The sequence below is a fragment of the Chelmon rostratus genome, chromosome 7, assembly GCF_017976325.1.
Source record: "Chelmon rostratus isolate fCheRos1 chromosome 7, fCheRos1.pri, whole genome shotgun sequence".
Taxonomy (NCBI): Eukaryota; Metazoa; Chordata; class Actinopteri; order Chaetodontiformes; family Chaetodontidae; genus Chelmon; species Chelmon rostratus.
The window spans coordinates 16,074,513-16,092,157 of NC_055664.1; the positions used below are offsets into that span (position 1 = coordinate 16,074,513).

Genomic DNA, 17,645 nt, shown 5'->3' on the forward strand with positions numbered 1-17,645 from the left:
TCCTCAGGAGGGCACAGAATACTACTGCTTTTTCTATCCTTCCAACCAGATAATTGCATTCACAAAGAATCCCATGTGTGAACTGACCCCTGAGTGCACGACTGGAAGCCAGCAGAGCTCTGAGGACTGACAAGTCAGTTAGTAAATAAAGACAGGGTTCATTAATGGAGAAAAAAACAAACAGATTATTGCTATTCTGAGAGAGAGAGAGAGAGAGAGAGAGAGAGAGGGTTGTTAATATAAGCGCATGGGTCCACCTCTTCCTTTAATTTCCCACTTCATTACCAGTATTGCACTAACGCACAAGTCTATCACAGGCCTCAACGCGAATGTGAGTTCAAACTATTTTTCCTTCAAACCTCGCTCAGTTTATACCATCAGACTAGGAGTAATTCACATTCACGTTGCACCTTTTTCCATTTCTTACTCATTACTAAAAAAAAAAAAAAAAAAAGCGCAGCCCGCGGCGCACAGCAGAAAGCGGAGTAGAGAAAATGTGAGGCAAACACAAGGTAGCTCATTTAAGGTTTCACCCATGCCGCCAGTAAAGGGAACATACGTGCCTGATTTAAAGATGTAACCCCGCCTTGATTTCCCAGTTCTTCACAATCGCCGCGTCTCCTGCCTCCGTCAGTACCGAAGGTAACTCCGTGCGTAAAGCTCCTGGACACCAGACGGACACCGCACAGTTTCAGCCTCTGCTTCACTTCTCTGAAGACCGACGTTGAAGAAAATCACTCCTTCAGCTTTCCGGGAGAAAGTTACTGTTTTAAAGCACTTTTGATATTTTTCATTCGTCTGTATTTTTTTGGCTCTCATCGGCGCAGTTTTTTCCCTGACAGCCTGTACTAATGTCTCGCACACGAGCCGCTGCACCGACTCGGTTAAATTCGAAAGAGTAAACAATGTGCAGAGCAAATGAAGGATACAGTGGGAGCTAACTGTGGATGCTCTTGGATTTAACAGTCGCTGCCTGTAAAAACAAAGATTCAGTCAAACTTATGGCGTGAAGGTAAGACAATTCTTTGTTTTCTGTGTGATGCGCCAAACTTGGCAAATAAACAAGATAACCTATAGCTTCAATGAGTCTGCCGCCCTATTTACTGCCCTAAAATCTACATGTAACAGTATTTCTACCCGGCTGGGATCGCTGGTCCAGTGCAGCCTGCCTAATGGGAGCTCCGGGGTGGCTGAGGCTGCAGAGTGATTTATTGGGTGTGATTCCTGAGATATTAACTTTCAAGGTGAATTTGTTGTTGCCAGACTATTCATCGCTTCACCCTAACGCGCATTATTTGTCCATTTCCAAACAAACACTTTGAGTCAGTCTCGGTGAATTAAGCCGGTGAGTGCGCGCGCAAGCACCCTCACTGCGCGTCAACAAGGTGTGCATTATAGAGATGATTTATTTGTTTAACAGGTAGATTGTTTACACTATTGATCCGGGTTGATGTAAAACAGCTGAAAGCAAACATTTGGCTCTCTCCCGTCAGCCAGCCTCGGAAAAGTGCGCTGAGTGAGACGCAGTTTGATTCTTGGGATGTGGCAGCGCGACTGTCAAGATAACCCACGGAGCGCTGATTTCAGATCTGTTTGTGCCTTCCAGCTTGTAATTAGCACAGGGCTCTCCGTTCTCCAGAGGCAGCGCGTCCTCCACACGGCGCTTCGTGCGGAGCAGGTGACGGCTGCTCTGGCTGCACACACCGTTCTGCATCCAATCAACACGCGCTGAGCAGCTTTAACAAGTTAACACGACAGGCAGTGTAGAAGAGATAAAGAAGGAAAAACGGCTTTATCTGCAGCTATAAACTCTGCAGAGTTTATGGTGAGCTTGTTAGGATTTTAACTGCTTGTGCGTATATAATCTTATGTTGCTGCACTGTTTCATCTTTGTTCAAATATATGAGCTTGGCCCCACCAAACTTCACTGCAATTTTACCCTGTTTTAGTGCGCTTGCCTTTGAGATATTTATGCAGCCTATGCTAAGTTTGCCATTTTTCCAAATAACAAAGACTGATTATCATGATGTTGCTGATACTGATATCCAGATATTCACTTTTGATAATAACTGAAAACAAAAAGGGGTAAAAACATTGAAATGTGAAACCCCCCTCTCTAATAAAAAGTGCTTTGACATTTGGTCCGCAAGTCAGCAGGCATGGACCTCTGAACAGCTCGATGCTCATAACAGTTACCAAATTGGTGCTGTCAATAAAAAGGATGCTGTCAGGTTTTATATGACAAGGAAAACTGATTACGTCAACTCCTCTTGGGCAGAATTAACAAGCTGGATGCTTTCTTAATTGAGGAAAGTGGACAGCATCCCACAGCATCTTTAGTTAAATATCAGGCTGTCTGATGAGACTGGACGCTGTGTCTGCCCAGTGATAGTCTTCGGACTCTGCTCATCCACATAGATTTTGCACCTTCGCGTCTCTGATCCGTCAAACCTCGCTGTGGGTGAAAACAGCCTTGCTAAAGCTGCCTGATGCAGCACTTGCATGTCCAGCTGTTCGACACAGACAGCTTCATTGAATCAGATCTCCTTGACACATCCAGACCACTGTCCATTTTAAAACACACATTATTCTCAGCATGAATTCTTTGAATTAGTATCAGGAAGGACTCCGATTCTGGACCATGCCATATGCAGATCTATTGCTTTACATTCAGAATGATGGCCTTACATGAGAATATTTAAATTAAGGCATTACACAGTCTGGATACTGGATAAATCACATTATTAGCACAATAATTAAGGGGTTTAAAGCCAAATCACTCAATGCAGCTGGCCAGTCAATAGTGATATTTAAATTCAACACACTGCTCCCAAGAGAGATGACATGGATTCAACAAAAACAACACTGTGTCGCAGCCTTTGCTTATTAGAGCCACTTACAAACCCAAACAAATGTTGTTTGCTCATGGGGCTCTGGCACCTAAATTTGATCCAGTCTGTGAAATCACAGCATCACTTATTAAACATCTGAAAGCTTTTCGCTTGAGAAATCCCATTTGCGCCAGACTGGGATGGTGAAAGTGTGCTCAAAGCCATAAGAAAAAAGTACCAAATCGCTTAAACTTGAGACATTGCATCTACTTTTAAAAGATGGTTTAAAAAAGCTACACAATGTACAAAAAGGCAGCTCTTGGCAATGTAATTTTTTTTCAGCATTGTGGCATTGCACGTTTGAGAAAAAAGGTAATTTCCTGAAGTAAAATAAGTGTTTAGTGTTTGCTTACTTTGATACGTGATACTTTACAGGAAAGTTGAAGTATAGAAATGACAAACACCTTGTGATCATGATTCACAGATAAAACAGCTCATACAGCGGCAGTGGGTGTTGCCACAGCTGGAAAAGCAGGAGAGAAAAAAGCTGAGCAGGACCAGACCTGTTTGGACCAGAACTATCAGAGCTTCACTGACCTTTGCGTATGGTTTGTCTTTTTAGCAGGAGCTAAAGCATCCTAACTGGAAGCTCAAAATGGCCTCCAAATCACGGACAGTGTAGACAGAGTCTATTCTGACTGGCAGCGTAATTATTGTACGTCTGAGTAAGATTGCATAAAGCAAATGTAAGCTTGTGTAAAGCACATGTGACAGCCCACCGGTTCCAAAACACCATTACAGTTCCTCCTGTGTGTCTTAGAATACACACAGTGGTCATGTGGCTCAGCAGCCCCATTGTGTTTTGACAAGTAAATCATTTAATTGTATTGGCTCTCTGTGGATGTATCGGACTGGCCTACATTCTCTCTCTCCTGAAACCCATTCCCCAGCATGTCAAATGCGTCAACACTCTAGGGACCAGCATCATCACTGAAAGGGTGGAGGAGCCAATTAGGTCCAAAAGCCAATAGGAGATCCATCATGATCTGGTTATGCTCCAGGTTACAGTTCTATGCTGAGAAAGTTATGTCAGCTGGTTGGTCTGTCTGTGCATTAATGGTGTGTCCATGTTACATATCGATCCACAGTGTATATAAACAGCATGGTGCATTATGTATGAGTAATAAGTGTTACCCTGAATGAGTATGTAGTGCAAGTATTTGCTATTCTAGTTTTGAGAGCCTGCGGTAGTTACATGGTGAGGTGTACTCACACAGCACTGTATTCCACTGTATGTTATCTACAGCTGATAACATTTGAATATCAGTAATTCATCTTTAGATCTGGAATGCGCGCCACATGCAAATTCACAAGGTTGCCGAGTGACTACTTTGACTGTAAAAGCAGACCACGATAACTTCTGCACACCGAATGTTCGCATCATCACATATTTTTAATTAGAAAAACAGCCCATTGGTCGGAAGCATGAGCAACAGGCAGTCAAAACCCAGCGTGCCTAGAAACCTTTCTATGACTACCTTACTGAGCTGATGTGCAACCACACACACACACACACGTTTATCCTTGCGAGTACCCCATGACATAATATATTCCTTAGCCCCTTACCCTTAACCCGAAATATCCTTAATTTCCAAAAATGCCCTCACTTCTAAGGTCTAAAACGCAAATTAGTTCTCACAAAGATAGATGCACAAGAACAAACACACACGCGCGCACACACACTCTCACACACACACACTATATTCCCCGGAGAGGTGTGAAAGTGCTTTAGCTACAGTTATACTGCTCTGTCAGAGAATATCAGGCACCTTCTTGGGCCACGTATGTGTGCATGAATGCACATGTGAACTGCATGCAGACACACATGCACAAAGATTTCATTGGACAGAGAAGCTCCTAATTGGCTCTGGTTTCTGTAGAGCCTGAGAAAACGTCAGAGGTAAATGGCTAAAAACTACATCCAGGTTCTCGAGGGAATTCTTTGAATGATCCAGTGAAAAATCTGGACCAGTGAGGTGACAGACAATGCGAAGCGATGGATAGAAGAAACTTAAATTAGGAGCACTAGCTCCAGATCATTCCAGCTCCAGCAGATGGTGCCTGACACACACACACACATCCTCGGGGCATGAAGAGAAACATTATTTACACCGCTCACTCAAAAGGCTCTTTTAGTTTTGGCCGTGAATCTCATCCTTAAAAGGTCGAAAATTAAAAGGTGGAGATGAGATGAAGTGGGGTGATGACTCGTGCTTCACATTGAACAATTTTTTCTTCATCCTCTCGTGTCAAGTGCCAAATAAAAGTTGGGGTTGCACTAAAGAGCCTTTACAGTGGCAGCTTCCTTGACATTTTCCTCAATAGTCTGGGTGTCTTTTGTTTGGTGAACAAAGCAAGCATAGATCCTTCTGTCTCAGTGACCTTTTGGTCTCAGCTTTGATGAATTATTGTCCAATAGCATACTTTCTCAGCAAATACTAATCTCTGAAAAAGCCTCAGCTTTGAAATAAGCAGCAGCAAGGTCTTCAGTAGATGAGACAAGGGAGTTATTAGCATCCTTGACTGCTATTAATGCTGTGCTCATGATGGTAGCGTCTTACAGGAGCGATAATGAGCTCAAAATAATTTTACCAAGAGTGCAAGGAGTGCAAACAAACCGTCTGCAGGTCAGAGAAAACCACTGGACTATGAAATTTAAAGCCCCATTAACTGATCAAATTCACATTGACACTGAATCAAATGGCTCCTGGTTTGTTTGCTCATAGTGCAGAACCCACTGAGGTTTAACCAATCCTGCAGTTCCGTCATGCTCGTAGACACATTTTAGCTCATTGCTTTGGTTATCTGGTGTCGGTTCTCACAGCTGCAGCCATTTGCAGCACCTTGATGTTTTCCCTCTAGATTTTGTAAGTCAAAGCAGGGATAAAAAAGCTGCGAACTTTGCCAGGTGGCAAGAAACAGGACTCCAGTTGTTCTGTGTCTGCAGGAAAAAATTTGCTGCTAATGATATGGGGCCTTTGCCTTATTTTTAGTAGTGCCAAAGCTCTTTATCAGCATCATGTGTGATGCCACTCAAGAGGCTGCAGATATACAGCTGAAGTGCACAGTATCTTCTTTTTCCTAGAAAGAAGTGTACTGGCAGTGTTAGGCACCCTCTAATAAGGGTTTTTAGGGTGAATCCATTTCACCAGTTTAATGTTATGGCACATGGCACATTCAATTCCAATCACTTGAAGCTCCCACGTACGAGACCCTGCAAAACCACCACTTTAAAAAGTGCCTAGCTATTTCAGTGGGAGCAGTGATTGATTGCTTCTTGATGTATTCTATCAAACCCTCACAGCTCAGCAATTTAATCTATCCTGGAAATTGTGGACTGGTTTTCTCCTCTTTCACATCTGATCACAGAGCACCTTGAAAGCAAACAGAGAGAAAAAAAAGCCCACATGTCTTTCACATACCTGGTAAAAGTGACAACCACGAGACAGGATTACGGTTTCTGTTGTCACTACCGATCCATCTGGCCATGTGACCTCATTGCACTTGTTGCGTCTCAAGTCCTTGTGCGGTCTTGTTGATTTTGTGGTTGTGGAACTGATGGAGGCAGCTGCTCAGAATCTGATTTTAGCACGTTGGGTTACACACTGTGGCCATGAAATATGACACACACACTCATTATCCTACATAATCCCATTTCCCTTTGAAAAGGAAAGCCATATTTGACATATACTAAGTCTTATTAGTTTATACGACAGGCACCTGCAGTTACATGTGTTAAGTCAAGAAACCGACACAGACACTGAAATTTGTGATTGATTAGAACTTTATACTTTTGTGGAAGGGAGAAGACTTAAATAATATTGATGTTATTGGCTGCCGGTAATAGTAACTCATTAGTGACTGAAATTTGTGTGGGTCACACTCCTCTTCCTGCGAATGCAACCCTGTATGTCCGCTATTAATTAAAGCTGACAGCTTTGCTGCAAATATTTTGGCTGGCAAAAATCTCGTTAAAGAACAAGAAAAGCGACTAAATTATGCAGCATTTTCACCTCCTGACTGAGGGCTGAGATGTTTGGCCGTGTGACACATGGCTTGGTCGCAATTTGTGTGCGGTAAATGTAGGGAGAATGTATTGCTCACATTTAGCTAATATTGACACTGCTGCTTTGGATCTGCTGATCACCTGCAAAAAGAATCTGCAAGCTTCACTGCATCTCTTGTCCCACCTTGGCTGACAGCACCGTCCAGCTCGGTGCAGGATATGCAGGATATAACGGCCTGAGATGACTGTGCAGTAAGCCACAGTAAACCACAGTTTTATTAACCTCACTTTTTTATATAAAAACAAGTGCAGCTGCAGACAGGCACAGTGAGGCCTGGTGTTTGATTTACCTGGGGCTTACAAGGCTCTGTTGAACAGAAAAGGCGTGTCGGGAAGAAGCAGGAGCAGTGACGTTGTGTGTGTGTGTGCTTGCGTGTGCACACACCTGCGTGTGCTCCTATATGTGTGTCTGTGTGTTACATGGTTTATAATGGAAAAGGGGTGTGTGTGCAGCATGCAGCCTCACAAGAGACAAGACTGGTTGTTAGGTTGGACCTTCCCCATGACCTAATGAGGTTGATGGAGGCTTGTTGCCAACCTTCCTCTCTGCTCTCCTTCCAGTGGGAGGATGCTTTACCATTTTTACCCGAATGGCTTGATTTGAGTAGGTAATGGCTGAAATCGCCACTACAGTAACCTTTATGTCTCACTGTATCAATAACATTGATGCATAGGTAGGAATTTGTACCCTGAGGGCTCTTGTCTTGGTGGATGATGCATCAGGGCCTTTTATTTAGCCCTTTATGTCCCTCTTTTCTTTATCTCAATAAGACTTGTCTCAAGATTTCCTGGATGGGCTCCAATATTTCATTGTTTTCACCTCTTTCTGACAGCAGTTCCTCAGTGAAAAGTCCCCTGTAAGCATTAAAATTTGTACTGTGAATGCCGTTTCCAGTGATGCAGGTTATTGCATATGTCGATCAAATAAATGACTGAGTGGTCCCTGTTGTACCTTTTTACAAGTCAAGAGAGGGAGTTCAGCATCCTGTAATAACAAAATGCGGTGTTTTTTCTTATTTTTCCTTCTGTCCTTATAGAGAAGTGAATCAGATGGAAGCTCCTTTAAAAGATAGACTTGGCTTATAATTGTAGTTATAAAGACTCCTTCAAACTGTGACTACTGTTGTTTTATGAGGATGTTAGTTCACCGCTGACAGCACAACAGATCATGAATGCGAGTTTTATGTGTCACATGAAAAGGGAAAAACAGTCTAATGTATATTTCTTATTAATCATTTAACATCTTTCCTTTTTTTATTGTTATGTGCTCAACTCTCTGTCTCAGGTGGGAGCCAAGCCAAACTGAGTGCACTTTTACCAATACAGTAAATCATGTCACAAGGAAATATTCGGAACTATAAGTGCAGAGAGAGAGAGAAAGGGGGCATAATTGCAACAGCAAGATAATGACACAGTAATTGCTACTCTGAATGAGCAGGTTTATTTGCGGCACTCTAAAAGTCATAGCAGCTACCACCTACACAGCAAGCCTGTGGAAAGCCGCTCCACAGTTGTGATGACTAACGGGAGCTACTTTTCAAGAAAGGGGATTCACAAGATAGTCACTGATTTGCCAGCATCAATGATTTTGACCTGGAGACTAAGAGGGCTGTGGCAGGTGGAAAACTGATTAGGATGAAGGCTATCGCAGGGGCAATCAACACTTTGACAGTATTGACGGAGTGGTATCAGCTCGAGGTTTTGCTTTTGCATAGGCCGATACTGGGAATTAGAAAAAATAATTCATGTTCCAAGACCTGGAGAGAAACTAAAGGCCCCATTTGTACTATTAGAGCTCCATATGCTTATTACCTTATTACACAAACAGTACATGAGAAAAATCAGGTGTGAATGATAGGCATAATCAATTTAGAAAGGACAATTACCCTGATAGATCATCCATACAAATTCGATTTCCTGTTATATTAGTAGACACTTTCAGCTGGTTTCACTCAGGATAGTTGCTTTTTGAAACAGGTCTTAAACATTTGACATTGAAAAGCAATTTGTGTTGGTATCAGAGCATTTCAAACAAGGCCCAAAACGTAAAAGCAGAAAAGGGAGCAAAACAACACTAATGGGATGTACTGCGTAGTGTAATGAAGGGAACTGTGTGTGTGTTTCTGTGTGTTTTAGGGAGTTTAAACAATCAAATTTCAGGACCCTACAGTAGCAGTGATTCAGTACAACCAAATAGTTGATTAAATGGGGCTTATTGTGAGATTAACAGTGCGGTTTATTGCAAGGTTTAACAAACTGATGACTGCATCACTGCTGCATGATTGGATGAGATTAGTGCTCAACGGCAACATGCCTGATTATTAGTTTTTCTCCGTCTGATGCCAGCTCATATTATTACACAAATATTACGGCAGATTGGACTGCAGTTACAAAAAAGCATCTGTGTGCGAAGCAGTGTTAATGTAGCAATGTTAGAATACCTTCACCTTTGTTGAGTGACATCAAGATGCCCAAAAATGATGCTGTTTTTTGTGATTAAAATCTAAAATACTACAACTACTATAATGTAGATACAGGGAAAGAAATATAATAACAATCTGTGTACTTATGAGGGAATTATAAAGTAATTATGTCTAACTTTTTAAAATTAGTGTGATTATAATTACTGAGTAAAGTCATGCCTCTTTTTCTCCCCCATAGCTAAATTATTGTACCTCATAATTATTATGTACCCTATTATTAACATAATATGCTGGCAGCAATCTCAAACAATAACACTGCAGCTAGTAACTCTAACAAAGTACACCTATATATATATATATATAGACACACACACACACACACACGTTCACAAAGCGGACATCTCTATAAGTAAATCTATAAGTAAATCTCTGTAAGTAACATTACTTTTGTAAATGTTTGTGTCAGAGCAAATGTTGGCTGTTTTCCTTTCGGAATGAAATTCCTGACATCACCCGATGAAAGAGAGAAAGCAGCCAAACCCGACATGGAAGACATGTAGTTACAGGGTACAAGACAAACACCCTCATTTGTGCGTCTTATCGTTTTTCGTGGGGCAGTTGACGTGAGGGAGCTCGCCGGCCTGCAGATAAAAGCCTTGTCAGTACTGTGGAAATCCAGGAGAGCCAGATAATGCCTCCTGCTTTCATAGATCACTGCTGGGGTCACCTGGGAATAAGAAGATGCGGTTATATGTTAGACTGAAGGATTGTGGGTAAAAAGTGAGGTCAGGCTATTTAAGGATTATATTCAGGACAGGTCAACTGCTTGCAATCCAGAGGTCTTCTGGTCAGCTACAGCACTATTTAACCTATTTAATGATGGGAGGTGGATACTCTGTAGCTGTTTCTCTGTGAAGCATCTGTTTGAACATGAATATGGAGGAAAGAATACCATATACATGATACATGAACCGCTGTCAGTGTGGTTATAATATTTTAGTGTCTTTTTTTGATTCTGGTTGTGCTCTGCGTGTGAGAATAACAGGGCATTTCCAGCACATGCAGATCAATTAAACTCACTCCAGCTTTAGCGAGCTAAATAATGGCGTCCAACAAGAGGCGGGACTTCAGTTTGAACTGTTTGATGAGTATTTTTTAATGTGCATTGTTTTCTTTAGCCTTCTTTTTGAGGTACAGTTTCTTTTTTAGGACGTAAACAGTAAATCATGAAAGCTTTATATTATGTTTGTATGATCATTCTTCTGCTCTGGAGGTTGCTGCTTGCTGTCACCCCACATAATCATGTAGTTAGTTAATAATACGGTAATGCTGGTTACTGGTGGTAGAGTGCTTGAAGCTGGGCTTTGCTAGAGTTTGCAGCTTACATTAGAGGACACACACACACACACACACACACACACACACACACACACACACACACACACACACGCACACACAGCGGAACAGATTCCTCACTCCTCTTCTCTTGTGCTTTTTCTCTCCAGTCAGTGGGAGGCTAGTTTCCTAGCTACAGTGCAACATGTAAATAAGATGGTGATGACATTGTCACAAGGCATGTGTTTTCACTTTTGATAGAACAATGGAACAAGCAAGGTTCACTTACTCAGTTGTTCTGGAACTTTTGAGCACATCCCACAGTTTTCACAGGTCGATGGTTTTAGTTGGTGTTGATTTGAAGGGTTTGCCCTGCTCCCAGTCTCTGAACTGAGCCAGGCTCAACATGCCTTGGGTCTATGCACCCTAGTGCTAGGTATACTGTTAGAATATCTTTTCATCCAACACGGAATAAAACAGCAAACAAAACATTTCTCAAAAAAGTGTTCCTGCTGCAGCCTGCAAAGCATTTAGAACATTTTGTAGCTATTTTGTGCATTTTGTTTACAAAGCCTTTATCTGCCCACAGTGAACTTTCCAAACTGCTGTGCATAAATCACCAGTGCTGATAGTTTGAAAAATAGCGTCTGTAAAAGAGCATTACAGTTATTTCTTGGAGCCACTTCGGACAATTTGTCTGCACACGTATTAAGAATGCTTGTAGCCTAGACTGCCTTTTTTAATGAATTTTGCAAGTCCATCATTCTAAATATTGTCATGATGTTTTATTAAAGCATGGCATTTTGTGGTCTGTAGTCTGCAGCCTTGTTTTTCCCTAGCGAGTGAACAGGCCACATCTTTGCAACCTTTCCCATCTTCTGTCAATTAGACTAAGAACAAAACACAACAAATTAAATTGTGGAAGTGGATTTTATAGCACACTGCTTGCACAGTAGCAAACATTGGTTCTACCATGTTTAATCAGTGCATGTGCATGCATTTGCGTGCATGTCTGTGCTCCCTGATATTTGCGTATGTACGTGAGTGAACCTAAAGTTAAACCGTTATTTAAGCTGGAAAGAAAAATACTATGTGTCCGATTGTGCTGCATATTTTATGACTTTATGGTTCTCCAGCTGGCAGCGCTGATCTCCAACACACAAACCCACAATGCCTGAAAAAAGGTCCAAGAGCTGAAGCCAAAATAAACAAAGCACACACTCACACTTGTATTACACATCAAATAACTGATGCAACTGGCGCAACAATTTTCACATAATTTCAGCAACAATAGTCCATTTGAAGCATTTTTAGCATCGCTTTCACACTTTGCTTAATTTGCTCGCTGCCAGGTTTGTTTAATAGGACATGAAGAACACCCACTGGGCTACTTCAGTTGTTATCCATGATTGTAAACTCCACTTTGAAGTTAAAGCCCCCAACTGCATCCTGGTCATTTTATGCGTCCGAGTTTGTGTGCGAGTGTTTTCTAAACCAGCAGCTTATGGACTGCTGTTATATTTACACTCTGCATGACACACGGCAGGGTCTGAGCCGAGAATAATGGAGGATTGCGACACCACTGACAGGCGCCTGGCACTGCTTACTGCGGCCCCAAATAGTCACGACTGAGACAGTAGACACAAATGTAAGAGTCAGAGAAATGTAATTACTGGAAAGCCTCAAAAGATGACTCAACACAATGGACTACAGAAATATGTGTCGGGACAATGGTCGCCTGTTTTTAGCCCCGTCCTCTTTGTTTAAGAATTAAAAAGTGTTGTGCTTGTTCTAAAGCAGAGAGCACAGAGTGAAAGTGTGTTTTCAAACCAGAAATCACAGCTCCTAGAAAAATAATTACAGCGAAACTGGTATTGATCAGCAACACAGTTAAACCTCGGCAGATATGGTAAGGGCAGTTTGAGCTCCGAGAGTAAACCTTCCATTTACTCTCGGTTGCTTCTATAAAATGGCAACATTCATCACGATTATTATTTCGTTTTCTAATTTGTGTATCATTTAAACCTTTATTTGACAAAAAACAATTGACAGCACCAGGACTTGCTGTTGTAAGTGTCATTTTCATGCAGTGATGGTTGTCTGCTCCATAGACATGCATACATGCATACATACATACATTGACGCCGCCACTATTTGGATGTGGCAAAAGCGAATGGTTGGTGCCTCGGTGTGTGCCGTGGTAGCTTGGTGACTGATGTGTTCAGCACAGATGTTTAATGTAAATATTTCAATATTTATCATCACAATAGCAGTGTTACCTACATTGGTAGCAGTAAATCTCATAAAATCTTTAGAAAAATACATACGTTGGCTTGGTGCTTACCTATGTCCTCCTAGTTAATTTAAACACAAGATACTTGTGCTCAAAAAGAGGATTCATTCTCAGTGAAGAACCTTGGAGCTCTAATCTGCCTCTATACCTGCCAAAGAGCAGTGATTCCTAACACGTCTCTGGGGGTCATCAGGTGGAAACCTCCCTTCAACAGTGTTTCGCCTACTTAGTCCCACTACACCTCCAGGAGGTTAGGCAGTGAACTCCGGCGTCCCAGAGTCACCCCCCCTAGTGCCAGTTCACACTGCTCCTACACAATCCAAACAGCACCGCCACGTTCAACTGACCCAGAGATGCTCCAGGTAGTGGCCAGTACCGATGCTACCATTTAACTATTGCTTGTGCTAATGCTAACCGCTAGGAAGAACAGAAGAAGACAATACAGTTCCGATGCTACCATTTAGCTAATGTTACGTGCTAACCGCTACCTGCTAAGAGGAACAGAAGAAGACAATAAAGCTAGATTCACCTATACTGTTAATGTTAATTGCTAGCTACCAATACTAACTGCTAAGATACTATCATACTCTCACCGCTTTAGCTATTGTTAGCTGCTACAATGCTACCACAGGCCTAGATGCCACATGTAACTGCCGATTGCCACACTACCATCATCTACCCCTGCCTCTCACCAACTGCACCAAGAAAAAGCGGGGTGGGAATACAAACCCTGGTTCGGGTAGGGGATAGAAAATAAAGAGGTAGAGTCAAAAGATGGAAGTAGGGATTGGATACAGACCCTTGTTCGGGTAGGGGGTGGAAAATTTAGAGGGTGCTGGAGGTGGAGGCCTAAACCACAGACTAGATTTAACAGCCTCTTCTAACATTTCCTTCAAGAAGCAGCAAACCCTACCATTTCCTTCAAAAAGCAAACAGAGCAGGAAAACAAACCCTAACATTTCCTTCAAGAAGCAAACAAAACAGGAAAACAACCAAAAAGATCAAAAAACAAACCAACTCTGTATCTTACCACGCAAACTCACCTGAACAGGCCGCATGGTCCCAAAGAGAGACTCTAGCTGGCCACACCCCCACCTTATCTAAACTTCCTGGTTCTCTTCCTATTGGCAGAGCGAGAAGATGGGGCGGGGAAAGCAGAGCAGAGGAGAGGTGTCTTGTTAAGACTTTAACCTCTTCTCTTGCCGGGTTAGGCATGCATGTCCTCTGCCACCCCCCCCCCCCCCCCCCCCCCCCCCTCACCGTCCCTATTTCACCCCCCAACTACTATTATTTCTCCTGATCCATATCCACTGACTAGACCTAGCAGCCTCATCTGACATCTCCCTCACTGTCTTCCTTAAATTTTGCCCATGCACTCCCAGCTCCCTCAACAGTGAAACAGCTGACCCTGCAACAAAACCTCTACACCCCACTTCAACCGGACAGACCCTGGTCTTCCATCCCCTCTGCTCAGATTCTGTCTTTAAATCTGCATACTTAGTCTTCTTCCTTTCATAAGCTGCCTCCACTGAATTTTCCCAAGGGACTGTTAACTCAATAAAATACACAGTCTTTTTACTCATGGACCATAAGACAATGTCCGGCCTCAGATTACTATAAACTATTTCCTGGGGCACAACTAGCTTTCCTCCCAAGTCGACCTGCATTTGCCAATCATCAGCCCCTACCAGGCAGCCACCTACCTGCTTTCTCCCTGACTTAGCAGCTCTATTTTTCTCCCCCTCTCGAACAAACTGCACATCTAACCTCTCCTTTCTAGAACTTCCAGTATTCACCTGCTTCCTTCTCTCCTCAATGCCTGCGGCTAAGCTTCTCAGCACCTGATTATGCCGCCATGTATACCGGCCTTGTTATAAGCTAATTCTACAACCTGACAAAATGTGCTTTAAACTTGCTGTACCTGAGCAGAGTGGGCACGATTGATCGCCCTGTACCCAGAGACTTAGGTTCTGCGGGGTTGGCAACACATCGTATGTCGCCCCTATCAGAAATTTAATACGGCCTTCCTCCATATTCCACAGGTCCCTCCAACTAAGTTTCCTCTTCTCAACACCTTCCCAATTCAACCATTGTCCCTGCTTGGCTTGACCAACTGCTTTTGCCCCCCTTAACAACTCCTCCTGCCTACGCACCTGTTCCACTACAAGCTTTCTTTTCTCCTTTAGACCTACTTTATTCCACACTGGTTTGCCTGGGCCAAGCCCCAAGCCTCCCCGGCCAAATTGAACATTTCCTACTATTTCTGCATGCCTAAGAGCTGCCTCTGCCTCCTGCACTGCTGCCCTTGGGTTCCATTTCCTCCCCCCAGAAGGATTCGGAACCACATTGCTAACTAACATGTCCTTACTCCCAGATAATAAAAGTTCTGTCCTAACCTTAGTGCATTTAAACTCCTCTGTTAGACTGGATACTGGCAGCTGAAGCATTCCTTTCCCATACAAAGCTACATTGCTTAAGCACCTGGGAGCACCCAACCATTTTCTAATATAAGAGCTAACTAGCCTTTCCATTCTCTCTGCTACAGATAATGGGACTTCATATACTGACATTGGCCACATTAACCTAGGATACAAGCCAAACTGCAAGCACCACAACCTCAGTTTTCCTGGGAGCCCTGATTTATCTATTCTCTCCAGCCCTTCTGCAACATCCTTTCTAAATTGCACAACCTGTTCAACATCATTCAGGTCCACATTGTACCACCGTCCTAGACTCTTAACTGATTTCTCCCTAATTGTTGGGATTTCCTCACCATCTATAGCGAACTTTCTATCACTTACTTTCCCTCTGTATATTGAAATTCTCCTTGACTTACTAGGCCTAATCTTCATACTAGCCCACTTGAGATTCTGATTGACTTTATCTAACAACCTCCTTGTACATGGCACTGTTGAAGTTAGCAGTGTCATATCATCCATATAAGCCCTAATTGGTGGAAGACGCATTCCATTCTGCCGTCTCTCTCCACCTACGACCCACTTGGAAGCCCTAATAATTACCTCCATAGCCATTGTGAAAGCTAGCGGGGACACTGTACATCCTGCCATAATACCAACCTCCAATCTTTGCCAGCCTGTTGTGAGCTCTGCGATACTTGCACACAGTCTGATGTCTTGGAAATATGCTTTCACCAAGTTAACAACTATCTCCGGCACTTTAAAGTAGTCAAAGGAACTCCAAATAAGGTTATGTGGCACTGACCCAAACGCATTAGCCAGATCTAAAAATACAACATTCAAGTCTCTTTTCTCCCTCTTAGCTGTCTGAATCTGATGCCAAATCATGCTAGTATGCTCTAAGCATCCCGCAAATCCTGGTATCCCTGCTTTTTGCACTGTCGTATCTATCATACCATTCCTTTCTAAGTATTTAGCCAGCCTCTGTGCTACGATACTAAAGAAAATCTTTCCCTCAACATTTAGGAGAGAAATCATCCGAAACTGGCTAAGGTCCGATGACTCCTTCTCCTTAGGGATGAAGACACCTCCTGCCCTGCGCCATGCTCTTGGAATACTTTGTTTCTCCCAAACTATTCTCAGGTATCTCCATAGTGTCCTTAAGATGCCAGGTGCACTCTTATAGACACGGTAGGGGACTCCATTAGGCCCTGGGGCCGAAGAAGCCTTTGCACGCCTAACCACCTCCACCACTTCTCTCCACCTAGGTGGGCTCACATCCATCTCCTGCTCCACTTCCCCTAATGGTGGCATGTCAGGTGGAAGACCTATGTTCCTATTCTCCTTTGAATCTGAATACGTCGACTTCAAATACTGTTCAATCTCTGATTTCGTTGCCTTAAGTTGCCCTCCTTTTTCTTGATTAAACAAGCCTTTCACAAAATTAAAGGGGTTCCTAAAAAATGCTGACCTTGCACGTTCCTTCTTCTTTCTCTTCTCCCTAAGGTGTTCTGCCCTTCTGAGTACTGCTAACCTGCTTCTCAGTTCCTCCTGCAACACCTTAATGCCCTCCCTTTCTTCTTCTGTCGCCTTCCTCCACTGCTTTCTTAACTGCCTCCTTTCCTTTACTAACTTCTCTATTTCTCTTTGCCGCCTAGACTTGCCGACCTGCACCCTCTCGCCTTTCCTTTTGACAAGCACGCCAAATCTCTCTCGACCATAGGAGTAGATCACATCTCCAATTTTATCCAATTTCTCCACTACATCTCCTCTAAGCCTGCTTAATATGACTGATAAATCTCTATCAACTGCCTCCCACTCTTTGCTATCATTAGCCCTCGGCCACCTAACTCTAGCTTTCTGCTCCATGCTTCTCTCCTTGGCTGGCCTGTTGACCTCAACACCAACTGCATCCCCTCTCCATACCTCCTCCTCTCCAGGGATAGTGTTACTGATATCCTGCGAACTGTGGGTTTCTACCTGTCGCTGGACTTCATCCGACTGATTCGACTGACTTCTCAAGAAATACTGGTCGATGCGGCCACTCTGCCCTTCCACCGCTAAACACTTCCTCCTTCCCTGATGGGTTCTAAGGCCTCGGATTGATGTTATTTTCTGCCAGCCACATGGGCAAACTTGAAGCTTCTTATCCTCTGCTGCACAACTTTTGCTCTCCTTAGTTGCCTTCCCTGTCACCTGAGTACTGCTACCTCTGGTCCT

The 17,645-nt window shown here is 43.1% G+C and overlaps 1 protein-coding gene across 1 annotated transcript in view; it reads left to right on the top strand.

The window, feature by feature from the left end:
• Positions 1 to 898: 898 nt before the first annotated feature.
• The window catches only part of drd2a (dopamine receptor D2a), a 42,025-nt gene continuing 25,278 nt past the window's right edge, over positions 899 to 17,645 (top strand). Inside the window, exon 1 of the mRNA XM_041940390.1 lies at positions 899 to 1,012. The gene's annotated coding sequence lies outside the window, so the exon portion shown is untranslated. The remainder of the gene's footprint in view (positions 1,013 to 17,645) is intronic.